General features: G+C 42.2%; 1 protein-coding gene across 1 annotated transcript in view; it reads left to right on the plus strand.

The window, feature by feature from the left end:
- Positions 1-1,496: 1,496 nt before the first annotated feature.
- LOC109404946 (ion-translocating oxidoreductase complex subunit C) overlaps positions 1,497-15,998 on the plus strand; it is a 34,409-nt gene continuing 19,907 nt past the window's right edge. The window contains exon 1 of the mRNA XM_029879140.2: positions 1,497-1,708. The gene's annotated coding sequence lies outside the window, so the exon portion shown is untranslated. The remainder of the gene's footprint in view (positions 1,709-15,998) is intronic.

Below are 15,998 nucleotides of genomic sequence, written 5' to 3' on the forward strand. Positions count from 1 at the left end.
GTCAGGATACTAGGTCTTAAGTGTGGCAGCCGACAAACCAACACCAGAGTTTCCAGTAGACTATATGTATCCCCTTGCGTTGGTTTAAGACTTCCACACCCAAGACCCAGAATCCTGACAGGGATTCCAGGGTAATCCTTCCCGAAGAAGACAATATCGTGGGATTTGCAGACGACGACGTCCTAACACTATCAAGCGAAACAATCGAAGAAGTGAAAATGCTTTTGTCGGAGTCAATCAACGCTGTCGAAGGATGGATGAATGCGGTAAAGTTGCAAATAGCCCGTCACAAGAAAAAGCTCTTATTGTCAGTTACAACAAAGTTAGCATGGTTTCACTTCTAATCCGGATGACACAAGCTGATGCTGGTCGTAAAAAGCACGATAAACGGACCAGGTGGAGCGAGATCTGGTGACCGTTGGATATGGCCGAGGTTGGAGAGTCTTAGCTGAAAACCGAGTGTCATAGTAGTAAATTGTTGACTCAATTACATCATAATTTAATGCCGAACCAAATGAATGAAAAAAATAAATAAATACAAACTCCGGTTCCATATAATCACAAAGCAGCAACTATTGATTTGTGCAGTTAGTCAAAAACCAAGTTTTTTTTATTGAATTTTTTTGGTTTTTCCCATCCTATGCCAGCTGAAGAGAACATACACATGGATGGGTGTAGCTCTTTGACTGATTGTCTGTATCGATCGCTTTGTAAATTTGTAAGCGACAGAACATTTTTGTTTTAAAATGTAATCAAGACAACTTTTTATGAAACAACCTCCTCTCCTCTTCTTGGCGTAACGTCCTCACTGGGACAAAGCCTGCTTCTCAGCTTAGTGTTCTATGAGCACTTCCACAGTTATTAACTGAGAGCTTCCTCTGCCAATGACCATTTTGCATGTGTATATCGTGTGGCAGGCACGAAGATACTCTATGCCCAAGGAAGTCAAGGAAATTTCCTTTACGAAAAGATCCTGGACCGACCGGGAATCGAACCCGTCACCCTCAGCATGGTCATGCTGAATACCCGTGCGTTTACCGCCTCGGCTATATGGGCCCTGAAACAACATCTACTCTATTCAACCAACACCATGTCTCATGATTGATTAGATATGAATACGTGAGTTCAATGCAATGCATTGCATTGCGTGCCTGCCACAAATGGAAAATGTTTCAAGAGCATCGCGCCAGCTACCGAAAATCCTATACACAAACACGTCAGTGTCTGTAAAACACCTTCGTCACCAACACAGCTAACCATTTCAAAGAAAATCAACCACCAAAAACCCCATGAACACATCCCAAGAAAATCAACGCACGACGTGGAATGCGTTGCGCAAATCCCTCGGGCGCACCTCACCATTAGCTGACGGAGAGAATGTGGAAAAACGCCCGTCCGGCACTCTCGAGGATCGCACCTTCGCCGTGGTGTGTTGGTATTGGTGCCATGGTGGGCCGAAAACAGCCGGTTGGGAAAACCACTTGATTCATAAAATCGTCTTGCTGCCGAAACCGTACAGTCAGTAGTGATCGAAACACTCGGTAGACCGTTTGGGAGGAAAACTCGATCCGTTGCCTCGAGAAGAGAACCGTTCGGGAAGAGCTCAGAGTCTGTTGAACTTTTGCCTTTTCGCGCCGCGCACAGTTTTTTTTCTTCCGTCGAGGATCGATAGTTTGCCACCGGAACGCAGGGTTCGTGTTTAAACTAGGTAGGTGTTGCAAGACGGTTCAATTTATTGGTGATTAGTGTATGGGGTGAAGTTGATTGATTGGTTTTTCTGAGGGGCGGACGAAAGGATTTCCCATGTGCTGTCAAGAACCATGCGTCTCCATCGGAAGAAAATATGAACTGCGGTGCAATAAAGTGTGCCTCAAGTGTGTGTTTGTGGATTCGAATGACCAATTAAAACGGAGGAAGAAGTCATAAATTTCTGTGGTGATGATCAAAGTGCATCCTCCGTCGGTTACGTAACATTCCAGTGAACGGAGAAACGGATACTGTCAAATAATAAATTGTCATAATTTCACACAAAACTGTAAAACTAATTCCACCCACTCAGGGAACTGAGATTCCACCGCAGATTTACGATCAGTCCAGTTTGATCGTCAGTTAATCCATCATCGGGCGGGAGTCCATCGCCACGAAAAGAGTGAATGAGTGAGTGGGTGAGTGCGGGCGAGGAACGATTAGGCACCCGAGCGTGCAGAAACCTTGAATAAACAAGATGTTCGACAGCTGTGAAAATATTTTCCCAGCAGTGTGCTTGAACCCACCACCATGTGCGGGCTGGCGGCAATCATCATACATTACGATAAATGATGGGAATCGCCCCCATTCCGGTGGACGACATTCATGGACAGATCCGGGCGGATGAAACGGTTTGATGGTGGTGGCGGTGGGCGTAAGGAAATCACATTTTTATTTGCGAACATTACCTGGAAATACGCCATCTCCGGAGCAATAAACAGTTTAGTGGAAGAAGTGAAACCAATGTATGAGTGAACTTTTTATGATGATGTTTTTTATTTTTGGTGTGAACCTGTGTCACTGACTGTCGACAACGGCTAGCTGATCATGTTTCAGTTGAACTTCCGAAGAAAGTGTTTGAAGTCGTTGAGTGCACCACATGCATGTAGTCGATGAGCGATGTGATGGAGACGCATGGTGCTTGATCGTCAACGTTGGTTGAAGCGTGTGGTTGTAAATACATAACTAGATTTAAAGATTAAGCTGCTTGTAATGGAATAGTAACTGGACAATAATTTAAAATTATTATTTTGAACACTCTCTCGATGTTTTATCATACTTACTTGATACTTGACGGGTTACAACTCATAACGGTGTGTCTACGCCGAATGAAGCAGTCGGCTCTGCTGGTCTCGGTTTCGGGCCAATCGCTCCCAGTCGCCCTGAACATTCAGAGCCCTTAGGTCCTCCTCAACTGCAATAAGTCAACGAGAGCGCGTCCTACCACGAAGATGACGACCCCTTACTGTTTATTTTTGCTAAATATGGTCGTACCTTGTTGTTCCTCCAGCATACAATCTACGTGTTAAGCTCACCGAAGCCTGCCGTACTTAACTCGCTTCACTATTTCAATCAATTTTGACCGGAAATAGTCAATAACAGAGGGACAACTCATCAAAACTCTGGTCGTATTCCAAATAGCTCAATATCTTTATATACTTGGTACAATTGGTAGTTCATGCGACACCCCCAGATACCGTCCTCTAGATTACCGCCGAGTATAGCTTGTAGCACTTTACGATCGAAGACTCCAAAGACTGTCCGATCAATTTCTATCAACGTCCATGGTTCATGGTCCTCCAGTTTGGCTTTGTTTGCAGCCAACGGGACTTCAGTTGGAATCGCAGATCTAAAAGGCCCGATTAAAAGTTACTATCCGTCTTCTCACCACACAGGACAGTGCAGTGGAGTATCAAGAAAACACATTCGTCCACAATATCAAACGTTTCTTCATCTTTACCACTTCGCCAATTGGTATTTGTGGTGTTAGTCGTTAGTTCAATCCTCGCAGTCTACCTCTATCAACGCCTATTCCAAGGTTCGACAGCCGATATCGTACTCAAATCTCAAGTGTTTACCTCCCAAGTAATACAGAAAACATCTTTTGAAATATCATTTAAAAAAGATGTTGTAGTACAGTATTATAATGGTATATTTGCACAACTGGTGTTGAAATATTGTTTTATTAATGTTTGACTATAAACAAACTACTGAACAGTCTTGTCATCTGCACTACAAGTATGAGGAACGTAAATTTAACGTTGATAAAACAGTATTTGGGTCTCATCGTTTTCCCTTCATGTATGTTACAAATACGTTATTTCTATGTATAAAATACGTTGATGAACAACATGTTTATGAGTTCGTTGTTTCTTCTCATACTTGAACATTATTTTATGAAACGTTTTTCGTACTTAAAAATAGAAAGCTGATGATGATAACTTCCAATTCCAATATTCTATGCTCTGCGTTTGTAAATGCTAAGGGCTCAATATTTCTTAGTCGTTCAGGCTATGAATTTCCAGGGGAAAAGCTTTTTGTTAAATAAGCATTCGTTCAGCTTTTGGAGCACAGTTTCGATATGATTTTGTATCTCGCGAAACTTTACAAAGAAATTTTCAGCAACTTCACTCCAACTTTGTTATTATTTTACTTATGTTCGAAACACGTATTTAAACTGATGTTTAAAATATGTTATAATGATGTTTTTTCAACGTATTTTAGTAGAATGAAGTAGTATCCGACCAACATGTTATTGAGAAGTACAACATATGTAATTTAAACTTATTTAACATGTTATGATTTTTTTCCTGTCAGGACAGATAAACTAAAGTACCGCTAAAAAGTTTCACACTATGAATTTTATGCACAACCGTTTGTGTTTTTTTATGTTTCATATGTTTTTCAATAATAATTTATCTGACAGTCTAAAAATGTATTAAAACAATATGTTTTATTTATTGCTTACAAATACAAATTCTACAGCGTAAAACCTAACATTTATTCAAGATAATTAAAAATAGCATCCCAAAGGTACTGTGCCAAGAAACCACCATGATGCATGTCTGAAAATTCGTTCAAAAATTTCACTCAAACCAGAGAGATGAAAATTACCTTTTATCTTGTTTTCATTCAGATGAAAAGCGAATGAATTATAAGAAAGTAAATATATTTATTGCACTACAAAATTCAAATGGCACATGAAATTTCTTCATAGTAACCAAACATCGAGTTGGTAAATTACAAATAGAATGTAAGGTTTGAAAATTATTTTAGGCAAGAAAAGAGCATATAATAGCTGTCACATTTATTTGCACAGTGTGCGTTTCATGAATTGCGGATTTCTGCTAGTAAAAAGTAAGTATTTTTGATGTCGAGTGAAGACATATTCGATACTTAATTTTATGTCATAAGAATGTATTAAAAAACATCTTTAGCAACATTAAAAGATGTTTTATAAGCCGTAATTTTCGCGCTTTTTCGGTGATATAAGTGTACACAAATATATTTCCCTATTGTGGAACAAAACATGTACGTTTGTATGGATCTTGTATTATATACATTAATGTAACAAGATGTGTTACTTGGGATGCGACCGCGTGACAATGGTTTCATTCCTTTACAAACCAGCTATCTTCGCACCTTCCAGTGCCATGTTCAACAGTAGCTTCGAGTGATCATCGCCCTACTTCAGTCTGCCTAAGGTTATGAAAAATGGCGGAATTTCATCCGCTACCTGTACATTCAAGCGACGCCATTGCCAGTTAATGTAGTTTGATCATTATCTGCTATAACTCGTTTCTCTTCACTGAACCGTACGCTGCTTTAAAGGCAATAAATAGATGATGGACCTGCAAGTTGCAATATCCAAATTAATCGAGAATTTTCCACAGGGTGAACATCTGATCCGTCGTTGATCGGCATTTACTAAAACCCGCCTGATATTCGCCGATGAAGTGCTCCTCAATCGGTCTTAGCCTGTTGAACAGAATTTCCCTGTAATTCGCGCTACCCAGTCGATGATCTTTTTTTCCTTTCCTCTTTCAAAACCTTGAATATACACTAAAACCTCTTTTTATGCATGTTATTTTTATGCACTTTGAATTTATGCACCTTTTTTATGCCCTGCATAAACAGAGGAACAGCTACTCAGAACCAATATTGTGCATAAGAATATTTAATAATGACGGAACTATTGCAACGGCGGCCAAGAGGTGTTTACAGAGAAGAGTAAAAGAAGGTTACAGGTTCGTTTTTGGGTGTTTCCAAAGGTCTCATGTGCGTTACATGGGGTCCGAGTGGGTCTTAAGGGGGTTTCGGAGTTATTGCAGGAAGTCTCAGAGCATTTTAGGCTGGTTTCAGAGGCGTTACGGAGGCGTTTTTAGGGGTTTTGGTTTAGGAGGATTATTTGAGACATTTCAAGATGTTTCAGACCATTTTCGGCATTACGGAAGCGTTACGAAGGAGTTTTCGAGTGTTCGGGGCTTCTCAGGTGCGTTACTTGGAGTCCGAGGGGGTTTAAGGGGGATTTCGGAGGCATTTCAAGACGTTTCAGAGCATTTTCAGCGGTATGCAGAGGCGTTACTTAAGCGTTACGAGCTGTTTTCGTGGGGTTCGGAGCCTCTCGGGTGCGTTACATGGGGTCCGAGGGGGTTTAAGGGGGATTTTGAAGGCATTACAGGACATTTCAGAGCATTTTATGCGGGATTAAGAAGCGTTACGAAAGCGTTACGGAGGAGTTTTCGGGGGGGGGGGGGGGGTTGGGGCCTCTCAGGTGCGTTACATGAGGTCCGAGGGGTTTTAAGGTTGATATTGGAGGCATTTCAGGATGTTTCAGACCATTTTCGGCATGATTAAGAGGCGTCACGTAATACAGTATAAGAGTTGAGCCCAGTGAAGAGAATTGTCAGACAAAAGAGGCACAAAACAAGCAACAAAGAAGACGCGGCGATTACTCTTTATCCCAACTGGTAACAGATAATGACAGGATCTCGAAAATTTTTGTTGCAGACAAAACGGAACCTGAATTTGTTGCGTACTTTTCAACTCGTGAATAATCAATTATTACCAACCCAAAATCCAAACTTTTTGATGATACATCTGCAGCAGCGTTGCAGTGTTTACCGACTCGAAGTTACCGCTCGAAAATCACAATGCAAGCCTTAACAATCTCCAAACTCGTGGTGCACGATCTTTGTCCTATTCTGTTCAAGTTGGGACAAACCTATGTCGCATTGAGTAGAATGTCGCAACAAATTCAGGTTGCGACATTGTCGTTATTGTTGCGCGATGGTCGAATTTTGATTCACTGGTTGAGACAGCTCCTCACTACCATGCTTAAGAATCTCGGTCGGGAATTCGTTCTTCCCAGCAGCCTTGTTGTTCTTCAGTCCTCTAATGGCTGGCATGATGCAACAGTTCCTCGAAGTGCTCTTTCTATCTGGCGGCCTCCCCTGTTTTGTCTGTTTCCATCACGGTCGCTGCACAGAAGCCGCTGTTTTTCTCCGCACGCCATTGACAGTTTCGTGAAACCTCTACATATCATTCTGTTCCACACTCTCCTTCGTCTGTGCAATCCAATTTGCCTCAAAATGTCTTTTCCTTTTTGTGGTGGATTTGTTATTTGGCTACTCTTTTATCCATATGTCGCTCCCAGCTCTGCCGGGTTCCCATCACCAGCATCCAGCTTCTGGTAATATTCTTCTCATCTGTTACCCTCTGGCACTCCTAGTCGAACCACTCGTTCCTAGGTCATCTTTGAGCAGTGTTTATCACCACCCGTACTGTCGTACTCATCGCTCCGTGGATAGACTCCCACAGTGTGTTGAGATTTTCGTTCTCGTTGATCTCATCGTACCGTATGTTGAAAAACGCTGGATGTTGAAACGCATTGATCGCCGGTTCATAGAGTTTGACACGGTTGATAACCGTGCTCGAATTTCACAAACTACGAGATAGTCTGAATCCATGTTGGGACCCCTGAAAGTTCTAACATCAATAACCTCCGAGAAGTGTCGGTCATCTACCAGCATATTGTCGATTTGATTGTAAACTTCACCGTTTGGGTATCTCCAGGTGTGCTTGCGGATATTTTTGCGTGCAATGTAGGTGCTACTAATGGTCATACCCCTGGCAGCAGCAAAGTTGATTAATTTCAGGTCGTTTGAATCACGGTCGGTCCAGGAAATTTTCGTTATGGACATTTCCTTGATTTTGGAGCGCTTAATTTTGTTAGTAGGTATGCCTTCATTGATACCATTCAACAAATTTTAAAATGCTATTTCCACCTGACTACATAATAGTTTTATCTGTCAGCCAATTGTTTTCCCGATTATTGCACATGGTGGGCACTTCTGGTGCAATCTCATACCACACACCATTGACAGTTGCATAAAACCTTTGCATATCGACCCGATCCATGCTTCCCTGTGTTTCAGAAATCAATCTTTCTTCGTGTATCTTTTTTTTTGCTGCTGTAGATTTGTAACTTTAAATTCTACACTGTTTTACCGTAAAACCAAAAGTTTTCTCTAAATTAGCAATATACAGGGCACTGCAAGTCTTTAACGATTCGTGGCCTAGTTGTTTACGAACCCGACTTAGAAAATTTCGTCTGCTTTTGGGCGTATAAAATGTTTACCGACCTTCAATTCAAATTGTGGGGTTCGCATACGTGGAAATGTGCTAATTTATGATTTGAATTGAATTTCATGCGGGATTTCGCAAAATTTCGCGATTTCACCACAAATTTCCCAAGGAGTTCTTGGTGAGATTCTTCCGGGGGTATATTTAGATTTTCCACAGAAACTCCCTCTGAGATTATTTCAAGAGAAGATTTTTTTTAGGAAGTATTCCCGAGATTCTTTCAGAGATTCTTTCTGGGATTTCTTAAGGAACATCTTCTAAGATTACTCCAGGAGATTCATTTTTTTTTTAATTCTCTTCGATATTTTTCCAGAAACTAATTCCGAGATTCCTTCAGGAATATTTCATTATTATCAGAAATTCCATCCTTAATTCTTCTAATAGTTTTTTGGAATTTATACAGAAGTTTTTTTTTCTTTATAAGTTCTGGAATATTCCTGCAAAATATTCCTGGGAAGTCCAGCAATTTCATCCGGGATTTCTTCTGGAATTCCTCCAGGATCTATCTCGATTGCTTCGATTCCTTCAAAAACTCAGTACAAAATTCTGTCATGGATTCCTTCCTGGAAATGCTTGTGAAATTCCACCCGGAGTTCTTACTGGGATTTCTCCAGGGATTCTTTCTGAGATCCTTCTAGGAAGTACAAAAAAATTTACAAGGATTCTTCCAGGGATGACTTCTGGAAATCGAAATAAAATTTCTGAAGACATTCGAAGAAAAAAAACTATTAGGGACCTTTAAGGTATTTCAGAAGAAACTCCTGGAAAGACCTTAGTGGGAACTTCTGTAGGAATCCCAAACAATTCTCAGATAAAGCTCCCTGAGAAATCACTGAAGGAGTAAGAGGGGATAAGGGACAATAAGTTCGGAAGGAATTCCTGGAAGGATCTCGAAAACAATTTCTAGAGAATTTTCGGAAGGAACTTTGAAGAAATCCGGGAACTCCCTAAGTAATTTCAGAAGATATTTTTTAAGAAATCCAGGACAAAATCTCTGGAAGAATCCCGAGAGTACTTCCCAGAGGAATCCGGACTAAAGCTCTTGAAGGAATCCCAGACGAAACCTCTTTAGAAACTTCTGGAAGAATCCCAGAGGGAACTTCTGAAGGAATCTCAATAAACCCCCGGAATAATCTCATCAAGAACTCCCAGGGCATCTCAGAAGAAACTCCTGGAGGGGTAAAGGGGACAAATTTGTGGAGAAATCGCAAAGGATTTCTTGGAGGAATTACAGGTGGAATTCCTGTGAATTCCCAGAAGGACCACCCCTTCCCACTCCTGCGAACTCCACGTTTTGAATTTAATCATGAGCCCATCAAATGCTGGCGATTTTTTCAAGTCCAAAAGCAGACGAAATTTGTCCAGGTCCGAATCGTAAACAACAAGGCCATGAAACGTCAAAAACTGTGACACAACTGAAGCTAAAAGTTAGGAAACGATATTTTTTACTGGCTATAGCTAATCGTCCAGCTGACACTGGCACTTTTGAACATATTCTTCACGTGTAGCGCGACACACGTACAGAACCTCCACCCACATGTTTTGGAGCGCTATCTCAGCCATGCTGGTTGCGTCCATCCTTGATCGACCCTTTAGAAAGCCGACCTGATTATCGGAGAGGCCAGAGCCATCTGACCTCTCAATATAGACCGTCAGCCTTGACAAAATGATCCGCTCCAACAGTTCCCCAGGCGGCGTCAAGTAGACGGATTGATCTGTACGCCGACAGATCATCAGGTGTTTGGACTGCAGAATCAATCTTTGTCTTTTCCACATCTCCGGAAATTCAACTCTGCCCAGGTACATCTGCATAAGCATTGTGAACACGTCAGGACAAGCTTCGAATGGCTACTGTCGGAATACCATCTGAACCCGGTGCCTTACTTACCTTGAGCAAGTTCGCTTCGTGGTTTGACCATACACACCAAAAAAATCTCAATTTTAAGAATGACTTAAATAAAGAACAGACGTAATCTACCATGCCATAAACTGAATATGGATTCAATTTTGAGTTACTTTTGTTGCGATTTTGACAACAAGCATTGGCATGCAACATTCTTTGTTATGTGACTGAAATTTACACGATAAACGACGCAATCACGGTGCATGCGCTGACGAAACGTCAAACGAGTTCATCAACTTGTGTGACTCGCGAGCGGTCTTGTATTTACATTGATTTCCTAGTGAAAATTGTGCCAATTTGTGCGTTTAAAGCTATCGACGACCAAAGACTGCTATCGTGCATCGTGGAAAACAGCCAGCGGCAACCAGGCATCGACAGATTTAGAAGAATTTCAAGTGTTTCCCGATTTCCTGAACCAAAAATTAGATTCATCACCAGCTGCTGCTCTTACGCAGAATAGTACATGTGATAACAAATAAATTGATATGTTTTTAAGACCATCAAAAACATATTTCGTCATTTTAACAGTTAATAAAGAAACAGGGTGGGGATTCGGCGCGGGTGAAATACTTATTTGAAGTAAGTGTCAAAAATATCGGGTTTAAGTTTGAGGTTATGTCAACGAGAAAGGCGGTGCTGTAAAATTACTGCATTGCATAATTTTCGCCTCATGTAAAAATAAAGTCTTACTTATTTTTGTGTCATTTTGCTCGCTGCTATATGTCGGCGTTAAATGACACTATATTACAAGCTTTTTCCGAAGTGTGCATCACTGGAAGGCTCAAAATCGAAGAAATACAAGGATTTTTTCGGAACTCATTCCTCGCGTAGCAAACACAAATTTGGAAATATGGCGTACTGCTGCTACCGTGGTGCCCGCCAGCGGCTGCCGTGATTACACGACTTTCGTGTAAATCTCAGTCCACGTTGGCTGAAATTTCAAAGCGCAGCATGAAAGTTCAGCAAAATAAGACATGAGCTTGAAATAGTTTTGTACTTTTCAATTGTTTTTACAGAAAAGATGCATGTGCATGACAAAACGTACATTTTTCAGCTCGATTTTTGATTACACGAAGCAACTTTACATGATATTTTTCATTCCGGTCTGATTAATATTCAAAATTTCTTTCTGTGCCTCTATGAGTAAACACTCCACAAGTGCTGGTGGAGCTGGTGTGAAGGTGTGAGGTGGCTATCGACGATCCTCATCTGTTGTCGATCCTTGGTTTACCCTCAAGTCGGAGTTGAGGTTTTGATCTGAACTCCAAAAGGTCACATGATGCATAGACTCTGCATTATTTCTACTGTAGGTATCTTTTGTCGCCTGCATTAGCTTTATCTGCAACCCAATTCCCGTTGTCGGTGGGATGCGGTACAGCGAACCCTTCGATTGTTTTATCCTCCATGTGTACCAAAGCATTTAAACTCGCCTTGCAAATCAGGAATTTTGGTGCCGAGTTGAACTCCCTGACGAGTGGCAATGTGGCCCTATTCTCCGAACTTCCTGCAGAGTATGCTCCAATCGGGGTCTGATATTCCCTACTGCAGCCTCCTTGTTAACCTCTTGGACTGGAAGCTTAACCGTCGCGATCTGTGTGCCTGTCGGGCCTTTTCGCAGGCAGATTGATGCACTTGGTACATCCATCTCAAATTACTGATTTAAGGCGGGTGCGAGCTCCTCGGCGTTAGTTATCTCGATATAGTTATTTATGTAACGAGTTGCAAAAAGTTGATTTTTTCAGCTCGAGTCGTACATTTATCCAACGAGGCTTGCCGAGTTGGATAAATACGAAGAGTGCTGAAAAAAGCGAGTTCTGCAACAAGTAACATACAAAATTTTATGCAATGATTGTTTCATTATACAACCCATTTGGGTTGCATAATGTTCATAATGCAACTCAAATGAGTTGCATTATGAACATTATGCAACTATATTTCATTATTCAACTTATTTCAGTTGCATAATGAACCAGTGCGGAAAAGTTGGCCAATATGATACCAAAATGAGTTATATAAAATTAAAATTATGATACTGAATTGTATAATAGTTATTTATGCAACAAGTTGCAAAATGATGATTTTTTCAGCACGAGCCGTACATTTATCCAACGAGGCTTGCCGAGTTGGATAAATACGACGAGTGCTGAAAAAATCGAGTTTTGCAACGCGTTGCATACAAAGTTTTTTGTAATTGCAAAAAATCCTCATTCAGTATAATCCATTCTAGCTACACATACATGTATCAGCAGGAACCACGTGCGCGCCTCCATGTGCGTCCAGCGTGTTTTTGTTTGATCAGGTAGGCTATAGTAGGCTGGGTGTCACAAATTTTCAAGCTTCCGTGAGAGTGAAAGTGTAGTTCTAGGTACTGTTTCTACACCTGATCTGCAGTCCGAATCATATTCTAAACCATCCTGATTCGAACTCGAGCTGCTCAGTGGATGTAAAAGCAGCAGTGCTATCAACGGAAGCTGCGATAGCTGGAAAAAGTGTGTGCTGGCAAAAGTGCCGAAAAGTGCTACTTTTCAGCACTCTTAAGAGTGCCGAAAAGTAGTACTTTTCGGCACTCTTGTATTAGTAAAGAAAAGTAGGACATTATATTGTCCTAACCGCGAGTGAAAATTAGGGGAATTTGCAACGCAATTACAAAAAGGTTATTTTTACACTGTCACCTCCACCGTTAGAAGTCTCACCTGCACCTACTCACCCAGGACATTTTGGGCTAGTACTTTGTAGGAGGTTGCCTTTTTGGCTGCCTTCTTCGTCTGCTCCAGTATCATCCTTTTATCACAGACAAACAGACGTCTCACTCTACTCACTTATCATCGTTACCCTTTTTAACGGTTAGTTCAAATATTTTGTAGTTCGCAAATCGCTCGGTCATGGCGCACGCATCGTTTTTGCTCTTGTATGATGTTTACTGCCACCTACTGAGTGGTTTGCGTAACACAGCCTGGTTAGCATTGGGCGATTATGTTTTCGTGACGATGATTTTTATCGCAATTTGTTCCAAGTGATACGTCTGTTTGTCTGTGCTTTTATCTATGCTTTTGAAAACCGCGCCCAGCGACGAAAGACGATTTTCGCCCTTTGTGCCCTTTCGAGGTTGGCGTACGTGTCAGCCTCGATCTTGAAGACACGCGTCGCACATCTTGCGCTTGCGGGCTGGCTAAGCCTTCTTTCCTCGCTTCTTACTCAGGGACAAGAGGCAAGAAGCCTACCATGATCCAAGAGTTCTCCTTGACCCAGTTGGGACCTGGATTTCTTAGGGCGTTGGCCTTTCGGGGCTTGGTTTCCTTGCCCCTAGCTCGCTTTGTAATCGGCTTAGGAGCCTGGTTACTGGCTTCCTCGACGATCCGGTTGTTGTCCCCCCAGCAGACTGCGCCACTCTGACAGGATTCGGCCTTGCAGCTCGAGCTATGGGGCAGGCTCCGACAGGCTGCATGGTTATGTGCGTAATCTTTGAACTTCCAGCAGAAGTTGTCCATTTGGGTGAACCTCTCTTTAAACGCACCCGACAGCAAGTTTTTGACAAAAAAGCTGAACATTGAAACAAAGTTTTGTGAAAAATCAGTGAGTAAAATGTTATTGGAAGAAAACCTTCTGTTCAGGTGTCTTTCAAACTTTTTTCTTTAGGAAACTTCCATAAATTACATCACGCAAAAATTTGTCATTTTCAACCCCCCTCTCCCCTATGTCACACTTTTTATATGGGACCTCTGAAATTTTTGTATGAATCGTCAAACTCTGCTGAAACACCCCTCCCCCTCCTTGAAGCAAGGCAGGCCAACTCTCAGTGGGGACGTAGAGCCATAAAGAAGAAGAAGAAAATAGAAACATGGCTCTATCATATGCTCTTCAACTTTGTAGATCATTTCATTGCTTTTTAGAGTAAACCAAAAAGTTGATATGGTGATCTTTGAAAAAAAATGCAAAAAATATAAAGAATCTTCTTCGAAGACAGCATATAGCTAACACTAAAAGTTTAGACGTAAAACTGTTTCCCAGTTAAATACGGCTCAGTCACCATTGAATAATGTTATCTAGAACTGATCTTAGATTTGTGTCAGTTTCATTCATCGTCCATCAAAACGGGTCAGGCCACTTCATCACCGTCGTCGGGCGCGGACGCATCGGTCGGCAAAGATTACTCTGCTCACTGGCTAATGCCAGCCGTTCTGATTTTTCCTTTTCGCCACTCGACAGACGGCATTTCTGCGATCTAATAATAGCGCACCTTTGGTATAAATGTATGTATGTCCCACACCGCCGTCCCATACTGTCCCATCCCAAGAAACGCAAATCCCTGCCAACGTCGCTCCCGACAGATCCTCCGCTTTAAAGTGCGCCGGCGGCGCCGCCGTGGTCCACCGGCCAACGAAGACGGTCGATGTCATCGTCGTCGTCGTCGTCGTCGTCGCTCAAGTGTATTACACAATGAGAATTCGTACGCTCCCTTTCCCATTACGGTGGCGTGGCGTGGCGTGGCATAGATCACAACCGGTCTCGGACGGACAAGTGCCTGCCTGTGGTATTTTCTACTGCGGTTGATCCTCGGGGTACAACCGTCGAGTACAAGTCATGCGAATCCCTCTTGGTTATCTATTTTGGTACGATTACGAGTGAAACGTGACAGCCTCGACGAGTAAGAAGATTTTTCCATTGTAAATCTTGTTCTTCAGGGGAAACCCTTCGGTGGGCTTTCCAAACTGTAACTAAGTCAAGGTTTACAATCGGTAATTATGTTTACACAGTGTAGAAAGGGGGAGCGATGCATGACTTCAAGATGTGATGATTAATTAAAACCCGATGATCTCCAACGGTTTCTGTGTGAAGTATGTCCGTCTTCATCTCATATAAACCGTAGTCAGGGCCGGCATTTCCATACAAGAGCTTTCTCTGCCAATGACTATTTTGCATTTGTATATCGTGTGGCTATTATCAAAAGATTTTAGACAGACCAGGAATCTAACCTCCTGTCACACTCAGCAGCAGCAGCTGAATACCTGTGCGTTTTTCATTTCAGCTGTATGGGTCCTTGTAAGGCATTTGCTGACTTTCCTGGAGATATTTTTTTTATTCCTAACCACTTAACCTAACTTACAGCTCTTTTGTCCACTAGGGCACTGCGCGAGCGATTTCAATTGACAGCTGCACTTACACTTTGTACTACGCCTAAATGTATTCTATTCTAATTCTACTATATCGAACTAGTTGCCGTTGCGCTGCTGTCACTTTTCTACTCTGTCCATGGTAGAATGATGAGCACGAGTATGTTGATGTATGACTCTCGTTCCTTTTCCAGCCCGATTAGGGGTCCATTATGAGTTGCCGTTCAGCCGATATCCATGATTCCGGGTCCGTTAGAGCATATGCTCAGAAGAGGGTCAGGTGACAGCCGCTCTCGGGGGGAAGAGCAACTGACGAAAAATTGCAAGTGCCGCGGGCTGGAATCGAACCCATGACCACCGGGCCCGGCTAGAACAAGAGTCGATTTTCCAAATCAAGTCAAACTTTACCTCAAATTAGTCCCAGATCCGACCCTGTCCCTACCGTTCTTTCAGATCAAAATGAGATCACCTAGAAGATGCCAGGCCAAACATTCCTCACCGGCAAATGTTTTCCCGACCCAAATCGTGTCAAATGTGAACCGGTTGGGTCCTATTTTGATTCTGTCATGAAGACGACGCGCCCGAAAGTGCACTTGGGAGGACGCACTTGCCGTGGACCGACACCAATGCTGCAGCAGCAGTATAATTAATTAGTCTAGATGAGTGACAAGTTTATGAAAAGGAGGGGGCATTCCGATGAGAGGATAGAAGGGTTGACAAGCGTGACGAGTTGCAGCGCCGCCAAACAGCGGCCATTATTGAGCACTTAATCAGAGAGCACGGTTTTTTCGCACCTTCAGCTTGGGAACTTT

Source organism: Aedes albopictus, chromosome 2 (assembly GCF_035046485.1).
Source record: "Aedes albopictus strain Foshan chromosome 2, AalbF5, whole genome shotgun sequence".
In the NCBI taxonomy this organism is placed as follows: Eukaryota; Metazoa; Arthropoda; class Insecta; order Diptera; family Culicidae; genus Aedes; species Aedes albopictus.